Source organism: Somniosus microcephalus, chromosome 8 (genome assembly GCF_052327205.1).
Source record: "Somniosus microcephalus isolate GS21.2 chromosome 8, FLI_Smic_1.0, whole genome shotgun sequence".
Classification (NCBI taxonomy): Eukaryota; Metazoa; Chordata; class Chondrichthyes; order Squaliformes; family Somniosidae; genus Somniosus; species Somniosus microcephalus.
The window spans coordinates 242,354,834-242,378,662 of record NC_140994.1 but is presented as its reverse complement, the minus strand read 5'-3'; the positions used below and the strand labels follow the sequence as shown (position 1 = coordinate 242,378,662).

Here is a 23,829-nt window from a genome sequence, read left to right as displayed (position 1 = left end):
CATTGTGGCATTCATGGACTGTTCCACCGCCACCCTAGCGGCCCTTGCTGGTGTATCATCCACACTCAACTCGCCATCCCACCATGAGCTGAAGACCAGGCCGGCGAGGGTTCTGCCTGGGAGATGGAAATCACCCAAGGTGAGTCTGAAACTTGAAGGCAAAACGTATGATTATTTGCACAAACCAATCCTCCGTAGAGGTAGTTCTTCTCATCGCTCAGAGAACACCACTGAGTTGGAGATGCCTGAATCGCCCTAAAGGCACCTTCCAGAGGCTCTACCATCACCACCACTGCTGAGTCCTCATCTATCGGTTTCAGGGTGTTACAGGTACACATGATGTAGTGCTCTGACTCATTTGTAAGGTGTTTTGTTTCCTCGTCCTTACAAGGATTCTTTGACTCTGGGTTTTACAGGAACAAAATCGTAGACGACACAAAGGTTTAGGTTCAACCCAAAACTGTTAGTTTATTAAAAGCAACAAAACACAGACAAAATCCTGTTGCGATTTGGCTGAAACTTACAATCACCCATCCGGCCAGTCGTTACCGTTGTGTATTGTAGGCCTGGATCGGAGATGACCTGTCCCCGTCCTCCATTATCTGACTGCAGCTGCCTACACAGCGCAAACCCCTTGTAGAGTGAACTGATATTTACAACCACCCAGCCGGCTGTTCGTGGCCGACGTCGATTGCAGGCTGGGAGCTGGAGATGACCGTCTTCCCTTCCTTCTTACACCTGGCATTCGCTGTAGTCAGAGCTAGCTTCCGAGAGAGAGAGCTTCCGAGAGCTTCTGAGCGAAAGAGAGAGAGAGCTGTGTGTGGTTCCTTCTTACAGTTCTTCCGTCCCGCCTTTTCGAGTCTGGGCCTTCCCCCAACTCTTGTATTCCAATCCACACCCAGTAATCCAAACCACAGGACACGTACAGGGCTGGGGGATGGAAGACAATTCCTTATCTTGTCTCCCCCTCCCTGTGGTACATATTTGATGTGATTTAGTCTTACTGCTGATGTGTTTTACCCAAGGTTAAAGTGTTTTTCATTGAGGCCAGGAAGTCCATTGTTCCAGTGAAATTGGCATCGTTGTCTTATCCATTGAAGATCTATTGAAACCCATTAAAACAGGAAGTCTCAATGTCCAAAGTTAAATCACCTATTCACCGTTAAATCATCTATCGAGACGCTCATTGTCCAAAGTAAATGTCTTTTCCAAAGTTAAGTTGAAACTCACAGGTGTGTCTGTGCTTCTAGGTCCTACTGCACCTCGCCCCTACCACTGGGCCAAACAGGCTTCCAGCATTTTGCTATTGTACTGGGTTTTTTGAAATCTACATTCCTCCCTTTAATGTCTCTTTTTAAGCTAGAGACATTACTCTTGACGAATTCTACTTCTTCTTTGCCTTTGGGTGCATTGCCGGTCTCAACCAAACCTTTACATTTCACTTTTATTACATATATACATAATACATTCAGTTCAAACACTCTGAACCTCCTGTTTCAATCTTTTAAGTTTCCCCCTTCTTGTCTTCCTTTTTAATTTACATGACAAGATTAATAGATACAACATAATACACAATTGTACAATTACCAACACATGTGATGCGATTCGAATCCAAGGAGAGATCTCAATGTTGAGTCCCACATCCCACCACGGAGGGTTAATCATCTCTTCGATTTCCTCCCTTTCTTTCTCATTCTTTTGCTGTAACGCGTAATAATGTTTTTGGGACAACTCTAGTTTCTTTAATAACTTAACCAAATGTTCGGGTGACGGCAGGATATCGTATCCAAAACGCGATATGTATTGTTGGAGGTTCAGTGAAGTACCGTTAACTGTGATACCGATGTATTTGTGGTCTGAGATGGGGATTATCCTTTAAATTACTGCGCCCCTCGTTTAACAACCAGGCCCCGTACATGACACACACATCATTTTGGGCAGCCCGATCCGACGCATTTCGGCCCTCCTTTATTAATACATTGATGGTCTGAGCATGAGTCTCCAGCTTAGCTGCCATTTCCTTTAGATGAATCATCATCACCTGGTCTTCCTGCAATTTGTGACCCTCAATGTCATTACCCACCCCCCCAGTATTATCCTCAGCTGGTCCCTTAGGGTATTTACTTGTAATTGCAACTGCGCGTTGTCCATACTGTTGACCAGTGACGTCCCTGTATTAAACACCGTGGCCACATCATTAATCAGTCCCCTTTTTCGTCTCCCCCAGCCCGTGTGGCTGTTATTTCCCGGTATGTATGCTCCCACCCGACTTTCGTCCCCATAATTCCTCTAGTAGAATTGTCTGAACATTCTTTTTAACAACTTTTCATACAACTTTTGGCGGGCACCACCGGGGCAACTGTAACTCCGTTAAATTAAGAATAACCGACACTACATCATAATATACGGTATGATACATCGGCCCAGAAATTTGGGTCAGGGGCTTCCCGCGGGTGCAAGCCCCCAACCTGCACTTTCCTACCGCGCCGGCCATTGAGCTGTGGGTCCGCGTGGGATTCCGATCCTGGGCCTCCTCCAACTGCCGGCGCGCAGTGCTTGCGTATCCCAGGGGCGCAGTTAGTTCGATGCATCCCCTGGGATCACGTGGGCCATGGAGAGCCAATGGTAGTAGGGAATGCTTCATTCATAAGTTTGACAGTCAAACCTATAAATACTGTAAGCCCCAAAATATCACTAAATCTTCAAATAATTTTTTTTTAATTCACATTTTTAAAATAAACTATAAATTACATGAAATAACTATTTTAAACAATACAGTAATTTAAATTTTGAAAAAATTAATTACATTTTCTAACAGGGCTAAAAATAAACTTACCTTTCTTTAAAGCATTTAAAAATAATAAACCTGTGGAAAAAATGTTTTAATTTTAATTAATTCACCACTTACCTTGTAAAAAGCAGGCCTTGCGACTGCTTTTTACATGTCTAACTTCTGGAAACTTACCCCCCGGGAATACCTGCAAAAAAAACGTAAGTTCTAAGCGCACGCGCTGCCTCTCCTGCGCACGCGTTCGACTTCTGAACCCCTTCTTTCAGGGGAACGGAAGTGCCGGTTTCCCGCGCATGCGCAGTGCATGCATGAAACCGGCACTTCCATTGGGCTTACGGGCGATTACCCCGTGCGTACTCACCCGTGGAGACCCGAATTTCTGGGCCATTATTTTTCCTGTTGGGATCAACACCAGCCCAGTTTTAGGCCCGGGTGCTGTCACGGGACATTTGACCTCTGGACCCTGAGTCTCTGGGGCTTTCGGTAGAGGCTTCATCTTGCTCGCGACCAGTTCGGTCACATTGACTGCTTTTGGAGGATCCGGGGTCACGCAAGAGTCAAAACTCTGAGTCCAATTCACTCCTGATCCGGAGTCCTGCCACTGCCATTTGAAAGTAATGGCAACCCCCCCTTTGCAGTTGTGCCCCGACCCGACCATGAACACATAAACTCCTTGCTCCTTCTTCCACCTTTTATCCCAACACAATTTTACCCCTTCCTTAGTTCCCATGGTCCGTCTGTTTGAATTATTATCCAACTTTTCCCATTCCGTGGATGCATTATTTTTACCTTTGTCTGTTTTCCGCAACCACCACCACCATCCCATGGGGGTGCTCCCTTACATTCCAGACAAACCCGTCTACCCTCTTTCACCCGTACCCTCTTAGTCCTGATGTTTACCTTTGGGCAGGACACTGACACTTCCCAAATCTTGTCCCCGGTTCGCCTTGAATACTTGGCCGAGTTCGACCTTAGCCAACCCGGCCAATTCCCAATGTGGGAGTATGTAACTGTACCATTATCACCCCGTGTTGCCCCCCCTGAGTTACGGTGGGGCCAGTTCCTCCCATACACCCGTATGTAAAGAATGTCTCGGTGTCTCCCTGATCTCCCCACCCTGCTTTAAGCAGGATCATCCACACGCTCAGCCGCAGCGTCCACCTCATCTCGCGTCCTTGATTCGATTTGTTTCTATAAAAACAAAACAAAAGAATAACACTGCTCTGTGAGGGGTCTCCCCTTCACAGGTCACACTTAACTGATACACATATTTACACTTTGGTTCAATCACTACTTTTGTTTTTTCTTGTCCTGATGTTTGGGATTCTTGAGGCCCGTGGGTGGAGTAGGAGGAGGTGTCCAGAGCACCCTGGGTCTCGGCACCCGACTACTTCGTCTCACCGCTCCGCCCTCTGAGTCATCCTCACCATCCCACAGCACGGGAGAAAGGCTCACATTGATCAAACTCATTACGGTTCCTTGGGCCTTGGCCCGTTTTGTGCTTCTCTCTCCGGAGTCGTACAGCTTGCACTGGTTAATGTGAAACCATTTTACTCGCCTCGGCAGCTGGATCGCATCGACCATAGGACTTGCCTTATCCACGATGTTATAGGGTCCTTTAAATAATGGCTCGAATGCCCCTATTCTGGCATAATTCCTGACCATTACCTGGTCCCCTACCTTCCACTCGTGGTTCCAACAGCATTTTATTCTGTTGGTGCTGCCTTCCCATATTGTTAGCTGCCTCCCAATGCAGCCCCCTTAGAGTATGGTACAGATCTCTAACAAACCTGTCCCGTGTGACCTGCTGAACCTGTGTTTGGGTCAGGACCAGGACCAACACATGAGTCGGGGTTCTCAGCGACCCCCTGTCATTAACTCATGCGGAGAGTGTCCCGTACTTTTACAGAGACTGGCTCTGATGCTCATTAGGACCAGGGGTAGGACCTCATCCCATCTCTTCGGGACCTCTCCTATCTCTTTCCTAAGCCTCTCTTTTAAGGTCCGGTCCATCCTCTCTACTATACCCGATGATTGGGGGTTATGCATCACATGCCACTTTCCCTGTATTCCCAGCAGCTTCAGGGTGTCCTGCATTACTAGTCCGGTGAAATGACTTCCCTGATCTGACTCTACTATCAGGGGCAGTCCCCACCGGGAAAACACTTCCTTCACTAGAATCTTCGCCGTGTTTAACGCTGTCGCTGCCCTACAAGGAAAAGCTTCCACCCATTTCGAGAAAGTATCCACTAATACCAGGCAATATTTATTGCCCCTACTTGTGGTGGGCAGTGGCCCAATGCAATCTACCTGTATAGACTGCCATGGTCCCTCTACCCTCCTTGTGTGTCCCAACGGAACCTTCCTTCGGTGGGGGTCTGGATTATTCACCGCGCACACTAAACAGTTCTCGCAATAATCCCTTACATCTTCCCTGAGCTGGGGCCACCATCCCACAGCCTCCATTTTATTCCAAGTCGTTTCTGGCCCTGTATGTCCGGCCCCCGGACCCCCATGAGCTGGCTGCAAAAATTCTTCCCTGTACTGCACGGGCACGACCCACCTATTGCCCTTGACTAACATCCCCTGTTTCACTGCTACGTCTGCTGCTCCAAAGGTCCCTCTACAGGCTTCCCACATTCCTTATCCTTAATTACCATTTTAAGGACTGCATCTTGCAGCTGAGCCTGTTTCAAATCGGGTGGCAATTGTACCTCCTTGGGTCTCTCTTTTCCCTTTTACAGCCATGATCTGTCCAGATCGGTACGGGTCCCAAGGTATCCCTTCCCCATCTCCCATTTTGGAAGGTACATCAGCCTTCTGATTCTCTTCCCATATTGTTACGTTGGCTCCTAATTCTATTGTTAATTCTATTGTTAAGGGTTTCGATATTGCCCCAGCCTGTTCATTACCTGTGAAACCTGCTAGTGTAAATGGGACCCCGCTCGACCATGGGGAAGTGGCCGGATTCGGTGAGTGGACCACCGTGCTAGAGGCGCCTGTATCTACCAAATACCTTCCCCTAACGGTCTCCACTTTCACATCTACACATGGTCTGCCCCTGTCGAAATCTCGACTCCGAGTAAGACTCTGAAACACGTAAATACCGTCAGATAAGCAAAGCTTTATTTTGACTTGCACAAGGGGAGCGAGAGCCCAGTCAATGGCTTGGCTCACAACTCCAGAGAACATCTGTGAATGCAGCATATTGATACACTCAAACAAGCCAGTGCTCCATAAATCACCTGTAATGGGATTGTAGCATTTTAAAATGAATTAAGAGTTCAAACAAATTAAGAGTTTGGCACAAGGACAATCAAAAGGTCAGCAGGACAAGGTTAGTTAATTACATTCTGTCAGGAGGTTCTGTCTGAATCTTGTTACCAAAAATGATTTGCTTACTCATGTCTGATTATCATATTTATACAGTGAAGAACACAAGTTCCATATGATCATGTATAAAAGTTAGCAAGTCAACTCTGTACAAAGCTATTTCAGTATTCATTCAGAACGAGATTAACTTTTAACAGAACTTTTCACTCTTTGATCAGATGTCATTATCACCTCTCAGTTTGCAAGCGTACAAAACGTGGTGCGGTTACCCAATAGTTCTGCAATGTATTGTTCTGGCAGTTTGTGATTAACTTTTGCAATAAGTCAGAAGATTACGTTAATTGCTGCTGACTCGACTTTAGTCCAGCGGCAATGATACAAAAATACATTAGATGTCAAGTATCCCATCATGCACTAGTAAGGGCAAAATCATATTTCCACACCCCACTCATTGTAGATGAGCGGACACAGGTACTCGGGCTGGGCGCGGCCCCGTCACAGTGAGGGTGCAGACGCGCTGGGTCCTCTGTCACCCACAGCAGCATCCAGTTTCCCTTTATCCTTGCCCATAACCTGCTGTAATGCGGCCACTAAGATTTTTATTGGGTCGTCTTCTACCTTCCCTCGGTTTGTCTCTACCTTGGGACCCTCGTGCCCTGGTTTCCCCCCTTTCGGGAGCTTACACTCCTTACTCCAGTGTCCCAACTTCCCACAGTTAACAACACGCCTGGGATCGACCTGCATTACTTCCCTCCTGTCTCCATTCCCTTTTACTCCTCACATTCCCTTTCACTTCGTGCACCTTCCCCCCGTGTTTCTCCTCTTCCTCCCTTGTCCTGACTTGAAAGCTAGAGTCAGCTTCCTCAGCACACCCATCTCCGTATTGTGGAGGCCCTCTGGGTCAAACCATGACTCAGCCTTTGCGCTGATTCACGGCAAACTGTTGGACACTACGGTCCTCAGCCAATGATTCCTGGGAGCCCCTCTTAATTCTGCGCGCACTAGATCTCCTCCAGTGGCCCTCACGTAAGTCGGCCACAATCTATCTGCAAAAGTATCTGGTAACTCGCCTGCCTGCTGCCTCGTCTGCTCCACCTGCAAGAACGGACTACCTTGGCTGTGCCCCAGTGCTACCAAGATCTCATCTTTTAAGCCGTGCATGGTTCCTCCCCCTTGGTGGCTGCCGACAAACTCTGATATAGCTTCCCTTCTAGGGAGAACAATATCAACTTCCTCATCTCCTGCTTGTTGCAGTTATTAATGCCCCCTACCTGCTCTACATTGGCAAAATGAACGGAGGCGTCTCCTCCCTGCTTTAATTTAGCCACACTCGTCAGCATTCCCTGTAGCTGAAGCGGTGTAAATGGGAGCACATAATCGTTCTGCAATGGCACCGGGCCACCGCCCACTGGTGGCGGACCGAACTTCTGCTGTCGTAGGGGACACATTGGTCTCGGTGGTCCCGGTGCTTCGGGAGCCGGCCGATGCTCGCTGTACGGGGGCCCATCATCTGATTCTTTACTCTCCATATCCCAGTCTTCCACAACCTCTCCAGGCGACATGAGATGAACCATCCCTCTGGCCCTGGATAGTTTTAAGGTCAACTTACAGATCTTTTCATTACAAGGCCTGTGATCTGCCCCCTCATAACCCGGAGTTTGGGCTACTCTATTCGCTACCCTGATACCTTTCAATCGTTCCTCCGCCTCTTCGCCTCTTTCTAGATTCCTTTCACTTCGCAGTGAGTCTGACACGGCCTCTTACCCTCTGACACCTGACACTGTAAGTATTCAAAATTGTTCTGCACCCTCTCCTCCTTAACCTTTCTCTCCTGCCTTTCTTCACTTAAATCTTTTGTCAGTCGCTCTATGACAGCGTCCTTATCGCTTGACTTGGTTTCTAGTTCCCTTTTCTCATCTTCCAGCTGTTTCACCTTTTCCCTGAGAATTGAGGTTTGCTTCTGTGGACACAGTAGCCAAATCGCCTTCTCTCTCGTTCTTTTATGGTTAACACTAACCGTCCACTCTGCCGCTTTCTCCTGCGGATCCTCAGAGTGTAACATTTCTCGTGCCCATGGCTCAGAAATGTCTAACTTGCTACATATATACGAGGCTACCTTAGCCCCCATAGACTTCCTATGGCTCCTTCTAACCGCCCACTCTGCCGCTTTCTCCTGCGGAGAGCACATCATTTCATTTGCCCCTGGCTCAGAAATGTTTACTCTGGCTACCTTAGCTACCCTGAGACCACCTTAGCCTCCCTGAGACCACCTTAGCCTCCCTGAGACCACCTTAGCCTCCCTGAGACCACCTTAGCCTCCCTGAGACTACTTTAGCATCCCTGAGACTACCTTAGCCTCCCAAGAGTTTGTTGCCCTTACTTTGTGCCTTATTTTGCTCCACACCTCAAGAGTCCTTGCCACAGTCGCCAAGATATGGAAGGTGTTTGGTTTCCTCGTCCTTACAAGGGTACCTTGACTCTGGGTTTTACAGGAACAAAATCGTAGATGACACAAAGGATTAGGTTCAACCCAAAACTGTTAGTTTATTAAAACCAACAAAACACAGACAAAAACCTGTTCAGATTCGGCTGAAACTTACAATCACCCATCCGGACAGTCGTTCCCGTTGTGGGCTGTGGGCCTGGATCGGAGATGACCTGTCCCCGTCCTCCTTTATCTGACTGCAGCTGCCTACACAGCACAAACCCCTTGTAGAGTCAACTGATATTTACAATCACCCGTCCGGCTGGTCGTGTCCGACGTCGATTGCAGGCTGGGAGCTGGAGATGACCGTCTTCCCTTCCTTCTTACACTTGGCAGTCGCTGTAGTCAGAGCGAGCTTCCGAGAGAGCTTCCGAGAGAGAGAGAGAGAGAGCGAGCTTCCGAGAGAGAGAGAGAGAGAGAGAGAGAGACAGCTTCCGAGAGAGCTTCTGAGTGAAAGAGAGAGAGAGCTGTGTGTGGTTCCTTCTTACAGTTCTTCCATCCCGCCTTTTCGAGTCTGGGCCTTCCCCCAACTCTTGTATTCCAATCCACACCCAGTAATCCAAACCACAGGACACGTACAGGGCTGGGGGATGGAAGACAATTCCTTATCTTGTCTCCCCCTCCCTGTGGTACATATTTGATGTGATTTAGTCTTACTGCTGATGTGTTTTGCTCAAGGTTAAAATGTTTTTCATTGAGGCCAGGAAGTCCATTATTCCGGCAAAATTGGCATCGTTGTCTTATCCATTGAAGATCCATCGAAACCCATGAAGTCTCAATGTCCAAAGTTAAATCATCTATTCACCGTTAAATCACCTATCGAGACGCTCATTGTCCAAAGTAAATGTCTTTTCCAAAGTTAAGTTGAAACTCACAGGTGTGTCTGTGCTTCTAGGTCCAACTGCACCTCGCCCCTACCACTGGGCCAAACAGGCTTCCAGCATTTTGCTATTGTACTGGGTTTGTTGAAATCTACACAGTACAGCACTCATCCGTGGTCATAAGGAGGTTGCCATTCTTGCCAGGTGCTACGTATCCGCGGGTACCCACCTGGTACGCCGATTCACCTCTGACCACTCCCAGAGACTCTACTTTACATCCCCATTTATATGTCCCATTCTTGTGCCCCTGTGGCATCAGCATTAGAAATCTAAATCCATCTGCAGGCCCCCCTGCCTGCTGGTCGGGTTACCAGGAGTTCCTGTCTATCTTCCTCCCAGTTAATCAGATTAAGACGGCTGACTTCCTTCTGCACCTGCCGGGGCACCGTCCCAATCCTGATGTCTTCAATGTCTGCTTCAACACTGTCAATCAAGTCCCAAGCCAGCATATCACATGCTCGCCCCTTGGACTGTAAATCACTCGCCTTCATTACGGCTTTCCCTAGGACCTCTATACCTCTCTGTAACCAGATTCCCTGCACTTCTACTGCCGTAAGCGCATACTCCATTCCCTGAGCTGTGAACCGCAGACCCTTGGCGCTTTCCTGCGCCACCCAGGAGGCATAGCTACCCAGGCCCGTGATTTGCCATGAATTTAGGACCAAGTTGGCACTTCCAAACAAGCCCCCCACTTCCCCTAATATTTTCAGTCTCTGCCACCCCTTGGGGCCTCTACTTCGGGGGCTATGTGGTCCTTATAATCACTAAGTAATCGCTGCAATTTATGCTTAGCCCAAGTAATTGATGCTGGGTGATCACCACCATTGGCCTCTAACGCTGGCACTATACTGCTCAGGTTATAGGTTACTTCTAAAGTGACCATAGTTACATCATGTAACAGTGCCTTCGGACCCCCGACACTGATCATGCCATCCATTGGAGGTGGCACCATGGTGGGACATCGCGATGGCTTTTGATATCCACATGTTGTTAAATCAATGCATCTTATATCAGTACATCCCAACCGCTTAAGAACATCGCTGCACAATTCTTGGCAATATTGTCCCACAAGTCCTGGTTCCCAAATGAATGGGGGTAATTTAGTCCAACTTGCTATAATGTTGACGGTACTGATGACCACACCCGTCATTTTTCCGCGCTGTCCCTCGTGCAGCGAGCAGGAGTATAACCAACGTCACAGTCCGGCGTCATCATATATGCCGGTGACTGTTATATCTCCATCAGTATTCACGCTAGTTTGTAGTTGTGTATAATTGTCACTTCTGGGTCCGATAACAGGGATCCAGACCGAGTTGAAGGAGTCTGCTTACGTGGTGCCGTAGGACCAACCGCCCGGGGCGCCGGACACGGCACTTTCCCTTTGTGATGGGCAGGGAGGCCGTTCCAATCGGACTGGTTGACCGGGGACGGACAGTTCATGGTTGCTGGCACAGATAGTGTCCCAGTATCCTTGTCCCATTTTACATTTGGAATTTATTTTCCATACCTTGGTCGTATGGGTACGTGCGGTGACCCGGTCCGTGATCCATATATTGGGTTTCTTTATCCATTCCCCTTTCCCCCCTGTGGCAGTTGCATGTATTGTTCTGGATGTAATCAAGTACTTTTATCGATGTGCACAGTGGGCGCCTCCCACGCTACTGTAATTGTCAGGAGGGTGATCGCCAACACGGCCGTCCACCAGGCCGCCATTGTGAGTATTCCGGAACTCTGAGGGTGGTAAGGTATGTGGAACCTCTGCTTTACCACCAGTAACTGACATGCCGTCTTCATGATCCTACCAGTAAAGTGGGTCCCCTGGTCTGTATCTATTTGTAGGGGGACCCGCCCACCGAGGTTTCACCTCCTTTGCCAAAATGCTTGCGGCCGTAACGGCGGTGCAATCTCGTGTTGGGAAGGCCTTTACCCAGCGAGTGAAGTGATCCATTATCACCAGGCAGTAGGTCTTTCCCCTACTCTTTGGAAGGGGACCGGTGAAATGGATTTGTAGGTTTTCCCATGGTCCCTTCGGCCTCAGCTGATTTCCCATAAGAACCTTTATCCCCTTTCCTGGGTTATACTGCGCACAGATCAGGCACCTCTGGCAGTGCTTTGCTACGTCCCTGATGTATATCCCCATGATAGATTTTAGTAAATTCTGCCTGATACACTCGGGGGCTACCACCTGGTCTGCCCCTTCTAACTTCCATACCCCTGTCACATCTTCCTTTGCCCCATGACTCTCCCATACCCCAGTCGCATCTTCCTTTTTCCCGTGACTCTCCCATACCCCAGACACATCTTCCTTTGCCCCATGACTCTCCCAAACCCCAGTCTCATCTTCCTTTGCCCCGTGACTCTCCCATACCCAAGTCACATTTTCCTTTGCCCCATGACTCTCCCATACCCCAGTCACATCTTCCTTTGCCTCGTGACTCTCCCATACCCCAGTCACATCTTCCTTTACCCCATGACTCTCCCATACACCAGTCACATCTTCCTTTGCCCCGTGACTCTCCCATACACCAGTCACATCTTCCTTTGCCCCGTGACTCTCCCATACCCCAGTCACATCTTCCTTTGCCCCGTGACTCTCCCATACCCCAGTCACATCTTCCTTTGCCCTGTGACTCTCCCATACCCCAGTCACATCTTCCTTTGCCCCGTGACTCTCCCATACCCCAGTTACATCTTCCTTTGCCCCGTGACACTCCCATACCCGTCACATCTTCCTTTGCCCCATGACTCTCCCATACCCCAGTCGCATCTTCCTTTTTCACGTGACTCTCCCATACCCCAGACACATCTTCCTTTGCCCCATGACTCTCCCAAACCCCAGTCTCATCTTCCTTTGCCCCGTGACTCTCCCATACCACAGTCACATCTTCCTTTGCCCCGTGACTCTCCAAAACCTCTCTCTCTTCCTTTGACATATCTTCGGGCAGTTGCACCTGTAAAGTCTGTGGGTTGTATTGCAAATAATACACAGACTCCACGATTAACAAATAAAACAGGTCTTTACTATTCAGAGGTTCGGGCGAATCTGCCCCAGAAATCATACCACAACACTTATATACTGGTGTGGTCACTATCGGTATTACAGTATACAGAAGCCAACAAATAGTGCCACACCTAAAGTAGTTCTCTTAAAGGTGAACGGTTACATTCAATAGTTCCCTTAAAGGTAAACGGGTACATACACTACAATCCTCCCTTTTTAGCTTTTTACTTACAGAATCCCCGTTAACATACAATCTTCAACTTCATATATATAACAGTTTACAGATATACTCTCGATGGAGTCAACGTCATATAACAATTTACAGATATACTCTCGATGGAGTCAACGTCATATAACAATTTGCAGACATACTCTCAGTGGAAACAGTTTACAGGTTCAGTCTCTGTGGAAACAGTTCATAGATTCAGTCTCTGATCTTAATTCGTTCCAGACAGCATCTTATTTGGTGTAGCCGGTTCACCTGGTTAACGTGACTGCTCCATAGCCTTTTTCTTGACATAACAGCTTGTACTTTCGTCCTGTTAAACCAGCAGTGCGGACTTGTACAACCCACTGGCTTCCTTGATAATGTCCCCGGATTTCCAACTAATTTAGCCCCTTTCGTAGTGTTCGGCCTGAGGTGGTAGAAGGAATAGCAGTTAGACAGTTATTATCTTCGGCTTCTTCTTTTCCTTTTCTGCCTTTTTGGATCTCTTGAAGTTCCCGTCCTCTCGGCGGCCAGCTGTAGCGCCACCAACTCTCTATGTTCCTTAGACCTTAAGTGCTTCCTCCGGATTTCAGCACTTTGGGAGTTTCCATCACAATTTGGGCAGACCACATCCTCATAATATTCGGTGTCACTCAACAGGTCATGGTAATATTCGGGGTCGTCCTGAGTTAGGTCAGTGAGCGGTCCTTCTACTTCTTCCTTATCCATCTGAACTTGAAAAGCCTTCTTCAAGCATTCATTTTCATCCTGCTCTTCCTGGGATGTCTGCCCTTCCTTCCCTCCTGGCCTCATTTGTGCGTTCAATCCTTTCCCTTCCTTCAGGGATTTCGTTATCAGGCTATTTAATCCTTCTACTGAAGTAGCTGTTTCCCCATTCTCCTGTTCCCCTGGACGTAATTCAGCGTACTCTGGGCATCCTTGCACGAGCTGTGTGGCCACCTCAACTGTCTCTGTGACTTTTGGCATCTCCGAATTCTTCCCCTTTGGACCCTGAAACTCGTGTTCCCATTTTGGAGCCTTGTCCCTCAGCATGTGTAAGAGTTGGCTGTCCGTTGACTCTTCTACGGGAACACTGTGGATTATAATCTTCTCCATTTCATCCACTGCTTTCACCTTCCTTTCCTCCGGTATTTTGGTTTTAAGCGCTCGAAGAAGTTGCGCCTTAATGTTCCCTAACTCCTGTTCAGGGACCATTCCTACAGTCGCAGAGTTCCTTTCAGGTGCCCTTCCTTCCACAGCCCGGATTCCTAGTTGAATATGTTCTTCAAGTTGTTGGACCTCGGCCATTGCCGCTTCATATTTGTCTTGGGTCTCCTTCAATAATTTAACGAGTTCTTGGACATCCTGCATTTCATGTTCTGCTATGTCTTCTGTTTTGTTTTCTTCTTGGGTTCAATAAAGACTCATTTCTTGAAAGAGAAAGTTGTTTTAATCTAAAGTATATTCAACTCTTTGTAACAGCCTTTTTACAGAGCACTCTATCTGTGATGCAGCTAGAAATCAAAGTGAAACTAAAAACTCTTCTAAACTGCTAAGGCACAAGTAATCAATAATACAGGCAAATATGTTGTAAGGCATAAGCAATCCAACACAGACAAATATCATCACTATTTGCTGATATCCTTACATCTCCCTTTCTTAAAACAAAAGTATTTTACTTTTAACTAACAACATTTAACGAACTTACATCATCATTATCATGATCAAGGTTTTTTACCCTTGCTTTGTGTGTCCACATGAAATATGTCAATACACTAGAACTTGAAGAAAGAATAAGATAACATTACTTCCTTCTTTAACAATAGTCCTTAAATTTGCTTTTCTTTCTGTTGCTCCTTGAACTTCCTCACTTTCTCCCCCTCTTTTGTTTTCAGGAGGTTCTCCGGAATGGGTAAGTTTGACCTTAGCCGACGTCCCATCAGGAGTTGGGCTGGTGACATACCACACTCGAGCGGCGTTGTGCGGTATACAAGCATGCTCTGGTCGAAGTCAGTTCCACTGTCTTTTGCCTTGTACTTCAGTCTTTTCACTGTGTTTGCGGGCTCTCCTGGGTCAACAGCTCTGGACAACGTGTCTGCTGTATACATCAGCTTACCGGTGTGTACGCAACATTCAGTTCATCATAGACTGTCTCTCTTTCACTTTCCACAACGAGGACTCTACCAGGTTCAGTCTCTCACAGGCTTTTAACCCTAGTATGGCTTGCACATCCTTTGGCACCACGATTAATGCTAGCGTGTGCTCTCTGTCCTTGTGTGTTACTTTGACAATGCATTTTCCTTTCACTGGTATATCAGTACCTGAGTATCCAGTCACTTTCACTTGTATTCCATGTAACTTTGGTCTGGGTCTAATTCTCTTAAAATCGGTCTCTGATATCACATTAACTTGTGCTCCAGTATCCAATTTAAATGGAATGTGTATGTCGTTCACTTTTAGTGTCAACATCCAGTCTCTTTCTTCTCTTTTGTTTTCAGACACAACATCTACATAGATTTCCTCTATGTCGCTTTCATCAACTGCATGGACCTTGCTTTGTTGCACTTGGTTCTTGCAACAACGGGCATAATGGTTGTTTTTGTTGCATCTGTTGCATGTTTTACCATATGCTGGACACTTTCTTGGTGGATGCTGTGTACCGCATCAACTACATGACTTCCGATTGTCTCTTTCATTTTCGTTTGCTGGCCACGTCTCTTTTTTCACATTGGCGCTCTCTTTGTTAAACGGTTTGTATCCGTTCTTTCTCACTGCATCCACATTGCAGCTACTGTCACTGAACAGCTCCTTTGCCTGCAACTTCACAGTCTCTGTAACCCTACACAGTGCTATGGCTTTTCCCAGGTCTAGATCTTGCTCTCTTAGCAGCCTTTCCCTTAGATCATTAGCTGGAATACCACACACCAGTCTGTCTTTTATCAGCGAGTCTCTGAGTCCCCCAAATTCACACGATTTGCTCCGGTTTCTCAGTTCAGTCACATACTGATCAATAGTCTCGCCGATTTTCTGTACACATGTGAAAAATTTGTGCCTCTCAAACGTAACGTTGCATTTAGGTATGCAGTAGGCCTCAAACTGTTCCATTATTTTATCTAGCTTCATTTTGTCTCCATCAACGGCAAATGTGAAGTTATTATATACCTCCAGCGCTTCATCACCCACGACATGTAAGAACAGTGACGCTTTTACTTTATCACTTTTCTCTTCAGCTCCGATTGCCGCTAAATACAACTCTAAACGTTGTTTGAACCTTCTCCAATTTTCAGCCACATTACCTGACAATTGAAGGGTCGCTGGTGGGAGTAAACCTTCCATTTTTCACTTCGTTAGCTATTCTCCAAGGTAAGTAACGATTTTCTCTTTAGGCTTGCTAATCTGTGGAGAGCTGATTTCGCTTACTTGCCACAACTCACTGTCCCATCAAGTTGCTAACTTCAGATTTTTTCTTTCTTTTTCTTTTTCTCTTTCAATCCCACTTCTGACACCATGTTTTGTTTTCTTCTTGGGTTCAATACTCATTTCTTGAAAGAGAAAGTTGTTTTAATCTAAAGTATATTCAACTCTTTGTAACAGCCTTTTTACAGAGCACTCTATCTGTGATGCAGCTAGAAATCAAAGTGAAACTAAAAACTCTTCTAAACTGCTAAGGCACAAGTAATCAATAATACAGACAAATATGTTGTAAGGCATAAGCAATCCAACACAGACAAATATCATCACTATTTGCTGATATCCTTACATCTTCCACCACTAATTTTTCATCGATGGATGGAATCTCTCCCGATGAGTCAGCCTTGGCCTGGAGCTCATCAAACATTTCCTGCAGTCTTTGTAATTCTCGCTCATGTTCAAACTTTAGTTGTTCATATGCTTCCACTAAAACTAGTTTTTCGGAGGTTGCCGAGTTAACCCCTTCCAGGATTGTAGTCTGGGCCTGTTCATACTGTTCTTTCAACTCGTTACACTCTGCTTGTAACAAATCGTAGAGATGAACTGGGATAACATCCTGGCTTCCTGAATATTCCTTTGGATCGTTCTGTAAATATTCTAGTTCCTGAACAGCCTCAGGGAGAAGTGATTGGTACTTGGCCACGATGGCTCTATGGTCGCTCTCTGCTTGAGCTAGCTGTCTCTGTTGCCTTTCCAGAGTCTCCCATTCGGTGTTCCAGAACTTTTCCATAATTTTCATCTCTTGTACGAGACGGGCACTCAACTGTTCAAATTGTCGTCGTACTTTGACATAGGTTTGGGACCGAGCTCGGTGTTCTTCCGTCGTGGATGAATCCTTAGCTTGAGCAGGCTCAGAATTCTCTGTCAACCTGGAGTTCTGCTCTGCAGCTTTATTTTTCTTGGTAACATGGGCCTGTCTGCCTGTCTTCGTTTCCTTTCCCATCGTCGGCAATTCCCTTTTTGCCTTGTCTTCCATGTTTGCATTGGTCGTCACGTCATCCATTTCAAAATCTGAGCTGATAGCTTGCACCGAGTCCTCCCTCCTTATGGCTTTTAGGTAGTGCCATTCCATGTTTATTTTCTTAATCTACTCCCGTCCTAGGAGTGGTGGTCCTCCCTCAGGTAATACGTACAAATTCATTCTTGGGTGTTCTTTGCCCCCATCTCTCACCTTGACCCTTATTTTCCCCATGGGGTATACATTATGCCCCGTGTATGTCTGTAATACGAACTTGGTATTTCTTAAGGGTATGTGAGAGAATAGCCGGTGGTAGTCCTTTCGGTTGATGACTGATAGAGCTGATCCCGTGTCCAGTTCCATTCTTACTTGGACTCCAGCTATTTTTAGTGTGACCCAGATCGTTTGTAGATCAGTTTCTTTACCCACATTGTGGATTCTCAGACTACCCAGCTCCTGGTTATTTGGGTCTGAGTCTGAATTTTGTTCGTCTGAACTCTTTTCAGCCACCTGGTGTACCTTGTTGTACTTTTCTTGGGGTGGTGGTGGTTTCCTTTGATTGTTGGTTTTCTTCCCGGACCTGCATACCTTCGCGATGTGACCCAGTTTGCCACATTTCCTACACTCTTGGTTCTTAAACCAGCACTGATTCTGGTCGTGCGTTGTCTTCCCACAACGGTAGCATTTGGTAGTGCTTGAAGTAATTTGATCCACCCCGAGTGCCGCCGCCTTTAGCTGCATTTCCGCCGTTCCTTTCGCTGCGGCTTCGTGCGATGCAGCTATGAGGACAGCCCTGTCCAGCGTGAGGTCGTTTTCTTCCAGAAGTTGCTTCTGCGTTCCTTCTTTGGACAATCCGCATACGAACTTGTCCCGCAGTGCCTCTGTCAAATTCCCTCCAAACTGGCAGTATTTTGCTAACTTACGCAGTTCGACTAAGTATTCCGCATTGCTTTCGTCTTTCCTCTGTGTTCTTGCGTAGAATTTGAATCGTTCAGCTAGCATCAACGGTGTGGGGTTCAAGTGATCCTTCAACACTGCTACAATATCATCGAAGGTCTGCTCCGCCGGTTTATCTGGTGCTATTAGATGCTTCAAGAGCCCGTACGTTTTTGCGCCCATCGAGTTTAGCAAGGTTATAGCTTTGTCATCTTCTTCTATTTTATTGGCCTCACAATAGATCTCAATGCGTTCCACATACGTGGCCCAGTCTTCTACTTCGGAATTAAAATCGTTGATATTACCCCGTTTAGGCATCTTCTTCTCTTCTCGAGAACAACACAAGTATTTCTTTACTTATTTTTATTTTCCTCTCTTCTTGAGAACAACACAAGTATTTCTTTACTTATTATTATTTTCCTCTCTTCTTGAGAACAACACAAGTATTTCTTTACTTATTATTATTTTTCCTCTCTTCTTGAGAACAACACCAGTATTTCTGTAAATTCTTATTATTTTTCTAAGATGGCGGTTTCCCGCTTCGGTCTTCTTCCCCGGCGGTTTTCCCGCGAAAAATGGCGGCTTTCCCGCGCTTCTCGGCTCTCCCCGCCCACTTTAATGGCGGTTTTCCCCGCGCTTTTCTGTTCTCCCCGCCCACGGCAATGGCGGTTTCCCGCATCTTCCCCTGGCGGGAGGGGTACACTTTCCCCGCGGGCGACGGCCGCTGGCTACCGGTCCCCAGCCTGTGCGTCGGCTTCAGCGCTCTCCGCTGGCTTTCAGATCCCCAGCCCGCGCGTCGGCTTCAGCGCTCTCCTTCCCGCGGCAGGCAACCGGCTCCGGGTACCCCCGATGATGGCGGACAGTTACAGCCGCTGAACTGGCTCTCGGCCAGTTCCCGATTTCTCGGCTCTGTCTCACCCGCTCCTCGGCACCCAATTGTCCCCCAGCCCTCTCGCAGTCCGGTGCTCCCTTCCCCGGCTGCGGCTGAGTCTATCTCTTCCCGGCCTGCTCCCGGTCGCTGCGCTTCGTGCTCCGGTCGCTGCCCCAGTCTCAGCGCCTCTGGACCCGACTTTGTCTGGCTCCTTTCCCCCTCGACCGTGGTCGAGTGTACCGCCCTTATCCTCTGGTTTTACTCCTTCTTTATTTTCTTTTACTTTTCCCCTACTCACAGTCCGTGGCAGCCTTGCCTCTCTTGTCGATCGGCTCGCTCCTCACTGTGGCAGAAGGGACCGTCAGTGCCTGTTGCAAATGGAAGTTTTCAATGCCAAAATCTTCCTCCTTGCTATTGCTGCAGCCTCGAGTTTTCACCCAGCAGAACGACGAGGGCGGGTGCCTCACTTCGACGCTCCTTAGTTGCTTAGGAATTACTGTTGCCGCAGGGTACGATCTGACTCGTCGCCACTGTAAAGTCTGTGGGTTGTATTGCAAATAATACACAGACTCCAAGATTAACAAATAAAACAGGTCTTTACTATTCAGAGGTTCGGGCGAATCTGCCCCAGAAATCATACCACAACACTTATATACTGGTGTGGTCACTATCGGTATTACAGTATACAGAAGCCAACAAAAAGTGCCACACCTAAAGTAGTTCTCTTAAAGGTGAACGGTTACATTCAATAGTTCCCTTAAAGGTAAACGGGTACATACACTACAGCACCATATTTATTTCCTCTGGTCCGATGGCGCAAGCTACCACCGGGGCCGGAGAAGGGGACATATTTCCTGCGGCCCCTTTAGCCGCCATATCAGCTCATTCGTATCCTTTCTGTATCCAATCGCCCCCATTCTGATGTGCTTTTACCTTGACTACTGCTCCCTCCAGTGGGAGCCCTGCAGCCTCCACCAATGCCTTTACTAGCACTTCATGTATAATGTGACCACCCTGAGGATGTTATAAACCCACTTCGATCCCATGAGGCCATATAATCATGGACTACGCTGAATGCGTACCGACTATCGGTGTAAATATTCACTCGTTTCCCTTGACAAGCCTGTAATGCTTCAATAAGAGCTACCAGTTCCCCTCCCTGGGCGGAGTCCCCTCCTTCCAGAGCCCCTTGTCGGACCACCCGACCATCCTTCCTCATGACTGCCCATCCCGTATGGGGTGTGTTAAGTCTGTGGGTTGTATTGTAAATAATACACAGACTCCACGATTAACAAAATAAAACAGGTCTTTACTATTCAGAGGTTCGGGCGATTCTGCCCTAGTTAACGTATCACAACCCTTATATACTGGTGTGGTCACTATCGGTATTACAGTATACATGAGCCAACAAATAGTGCCACCCTAAAGTAGTGCTCTTAAAGGCGAACGGTTACATTCAATAATTCCCTTAAAGGTAAACGGTTACATACACAACACTCCTTCCTTTTTAGCTTATTACTTACAGAATCCCGTTAAACATACAATCTTCAACTTTATATATACAGTTTTCAGATATACTCTCGATGGAGTCAACGTCATATAACTTCATGTTTAACATAACATAATAACATATATAACTTCATGTCAAAACAGATCACAGATTCAGTCTCTGCAGGAACAGTTGCAACATACTTTCAGTGGAACAGTTTACAGGTTCAGTCTCTGTGGGAACAGTTCGTAAATTCTGTCTCTGATCTTAATTCGTTCCAGACAGCATCTTTTCGTAGTGTTTGGCCGGAGGTAGTAGAAGTAATAATATTTTAAACAATTATTATCTTCGGCTTCTTCTATTTCTTTTCTGCCTTTTTACAACTCTTGACGTTCCCATCTTCTCGGCGGCCAGCTGTAATGCCACCAACTCTCTATGTTCTTTAGACCTTAAGTGCTTCCTCCGGATTTCAGCACTTTGGGAGTTTCCCTCACAATTTAGGCATACCACACCCTCGTAGTATTCAGTGTCACTCAACAGGTCATGGTCACATTCGGGGTCATCCTGAGTTAGTCCATCGAGAGGCCCTTCTACTTCTTCCTTACCCAACTGGACGCTATCCGACTGCTGTTCCTTCTCTATCTCTCTTTCTTTCCGTCGTAGAGCCACCTTCTCCCGATGTTCCGTAGACTTTTGGTGCTCCTCCATGATTTCTGCACTTTGGGAGTCGAAGTTACAAGCTGGGCAGGACAGGACATCGCAATTTTCGGTGTAGTCCACCAGGTCATGGTAATATTCGGTGTCGTCCTGAGCTAGGCCAGCTAGAGGGTCGTCTATTTCCTCCATACCCAGCTGGATGTTAGCCAGCTCTTGTTCCAAATCCAGACATCTTTCCTGAAGAGACTTCTTCATGTGTACCTCTTCGTCCAGCTTTTTCTTGGCTTTCAGCAAGTCGTTTACTAATGACCTCATTAGTGATTTTAATACTTCAACTTCCTTCAATAATTTAACGAGTTCTGGGACATCCTGCATTTCATGTTCTGCCATGTCTTCCACCACTAAATTTTCATCTATGGATGGAATCTTTACCGATGAGTCAGCCTTGGCCTGAAGCTCATCAAACATTTCCTGCAGCCTTTGGACTTCTTGCTCATGGTCAACCTTCAGTTGCTCATGTGCTTTCACCAACACTAGCTTTTCGGGGGTTGCCAAGTTAACCCCTTCCAGGATTGTAGTCTGGGCCTGTTCATACTGTTCTTTCAACTCGTTACACTCTGCTTGCAACAAGTCGTAGAGATGAACTGGAATAAAATCCTGGCTTCCTGAAGATTCCTCTGCAATTGGTGTTTTTGCAATTTCCTGTTGGAGTTCAGCCAAGGCTGCTATGTTATCTGCCTCTCGAAGTCTCACTGCCATCAATTCTTCTTTATTCTTGCAGTCTATCTCAGCCATCTCCCGTTTACTCTCTTTTAACTGAGTGAGTAGCCCCTTATTCTGGGCTGAGAGATATTTCACCTTCTCCTGTAGACCATAGCACTCCTTCTCTGCTCGACATAGCTGATTTCTGCTGATTTGGTTCTGTGTTTCAAGTTCCAACATCCTTTGCTTAGCTTCTTTCAGTTTCGCCTCAATAATCCCCTCTCGCAACATGTCCACATTATTCACATCAGGTAAAGAAGCGTTTCTCTTTTCCATGTCCAAGATTTGTTTCTGTATCTCCTTAAGAGCACACTGCGATTCAACTTCTCTTAACCTTGCCTGCCCTAGCTCCGTCTCTAATTGCAGAACAAAATCCTCAGTGTAGCGTGGTTTGCCCTTCTGCTGTATCTCTAGATCATGCAAATATTCTAACTCCTGAACATCATAAGGGAGATGTGATCGGTAATTGGTCACGATGGCTCTATGGTCGCCCTCTGCTTGAGCCAGTAGGTTCTGTTGTCTTTCCAGACTCTCCCATTCGGTGTCATAGAACTTTTTCATTGTTTTCATCTCTTGTACGAGGCGGTAACTTAATTGTTCTAATTGTTGTTGTACTTTGAAATAACGTTGAGTTCGAGCCCGGTGTTCCTCCGTAATGCATATGTCTGTAGCTTGAACAGACTCAGAATTCTCTGTCTTTATGCACGCCATCGATTTTCCAACCTTAGTCCGTGAGTTCATGTTAACCTTGTTTTTCATACATAAGCTGGACTTATCGTCTTCCGGCTCGGAGTCTGAGCTGCTTGTCTGCACCGAGTCCTCACTCGTCATTGCTTGTAGGTAGTGCCATTCCATGTCTATTTTCTTGATCCACTCCCGTCCTAGAAGTGGTGGTCCTCCCTCAGGTAGTACGTACAAATTCATTCTTGGGTGTACTTTACCCCTATCTCTCACCTTGACTCTTATTTTCCCCATGGGGTATACGTTATGCCCCGTGTATGTCTGTAATACGAACTTGGTATTTCTTAAGGGTATGTGAGAGAATAGTCGGTGGTAGTCCTTTTGGTTGATGACTGATACAGCTGATCCCGTGTCCAGCTCCATTCGTACTTGGACTCCAGCTATTTTTAGTGTGACCCAGATCGTCTGTAGATCAGTTACTTTACCCACATTGTGGATTCTCAGACTATCCAGCTCCTGGCTGTTTGGGTCTGAGTCTGAATTTTGTTCGTCTGAACTCTTTCCAGCCACCTGATGCACCTTGTTGTACTTTTCTTGTGGTGGTGGCTTCCTTTGCTTGTTGGTCTTCTTTCCGGACCTGCATACCTTCGCGATGTGACCCAGTTTGCCACATTTCCTGCACTCCTGGTTCTTAAACCAGCACTGATTCTGGTCGTGCGTTGTCTTTCCACAACGGTAGCATTTGGAAGTGCTTTCAGTAATTTGGTCCACCCCAAGTGCCGCCGTCTTTTGCTGCATTTCCGCCGTTCCTTTCGCTGCGGCTTCGTGCGATGAAGCTATGAGGACAGCCCTGTCCAGTGTGAGGTCGTTTTCTTCCAGAAGTCGCTTCTGCGTTCCTTCTTTGGCCAAGCCGCATACGAACTTGTCCCGCAGCGCCTCTGTCAAATTCCCTCCAAACTGGCAGTATTTCGCTAGCTTACGCAGTTCGACTAAGTATTCCGCATTGCTTTCATCTTGCCTCTGGGTTCTGGCGTAAAATTTAAATCGTTCAGCCAGCATCAACGGTGTGGGGTTCAAGTGATCCTTCAGCACTGCTACGATCTCTTTGAAGGTCTGGTCCACTGGTTTAACTGGTGCTATTAGATGTTTCAAAAGCCCGTATGTTTTTGCTCCCATCGAATTTAACAAAGTTATTGCCTTGTCGTCATCCTCAATTTCGTTGGCTACGCAATATATTTCTATGCGTTCCACATACGTGGCCCAGTCTTCTATTTCAGCATTAAAATCATTAATATTTCCTCGCTT

At 46.9% G+C, this 23,829-nt stretch overlaps 1 protein-coding gene and 1 long non-coding RNA gene across 5 annotated transcripts in view; one reads left to right on the top strand and one right to left on the bottom strand.

The window, feature by feature from the left end:
* The window catches only part of LOC147114213 (E3 ubiquitin/ISG15 ligase TRIM25-like), a 229,947-nt gene that overhangs the window by 28,653 nt on the left and 177,465 nt on the right, over window positions 1-23,829 (top strand). The gene's annotated exons all lie outside the window — the stretch shown is intronic.
* Window positions 443-11,167, bottom strand: LOC147114218 (uncharacterized). The gene is made up of 2 exons (XR_015079383.1): window positions 10,998-11,167; window positions 443-793 (listed from the first exon to the last, which is right to left on the bottom strand). It is a non-coding gene; the product is annotated as an uncharacterized LOC147114218 (long non-coding RNA).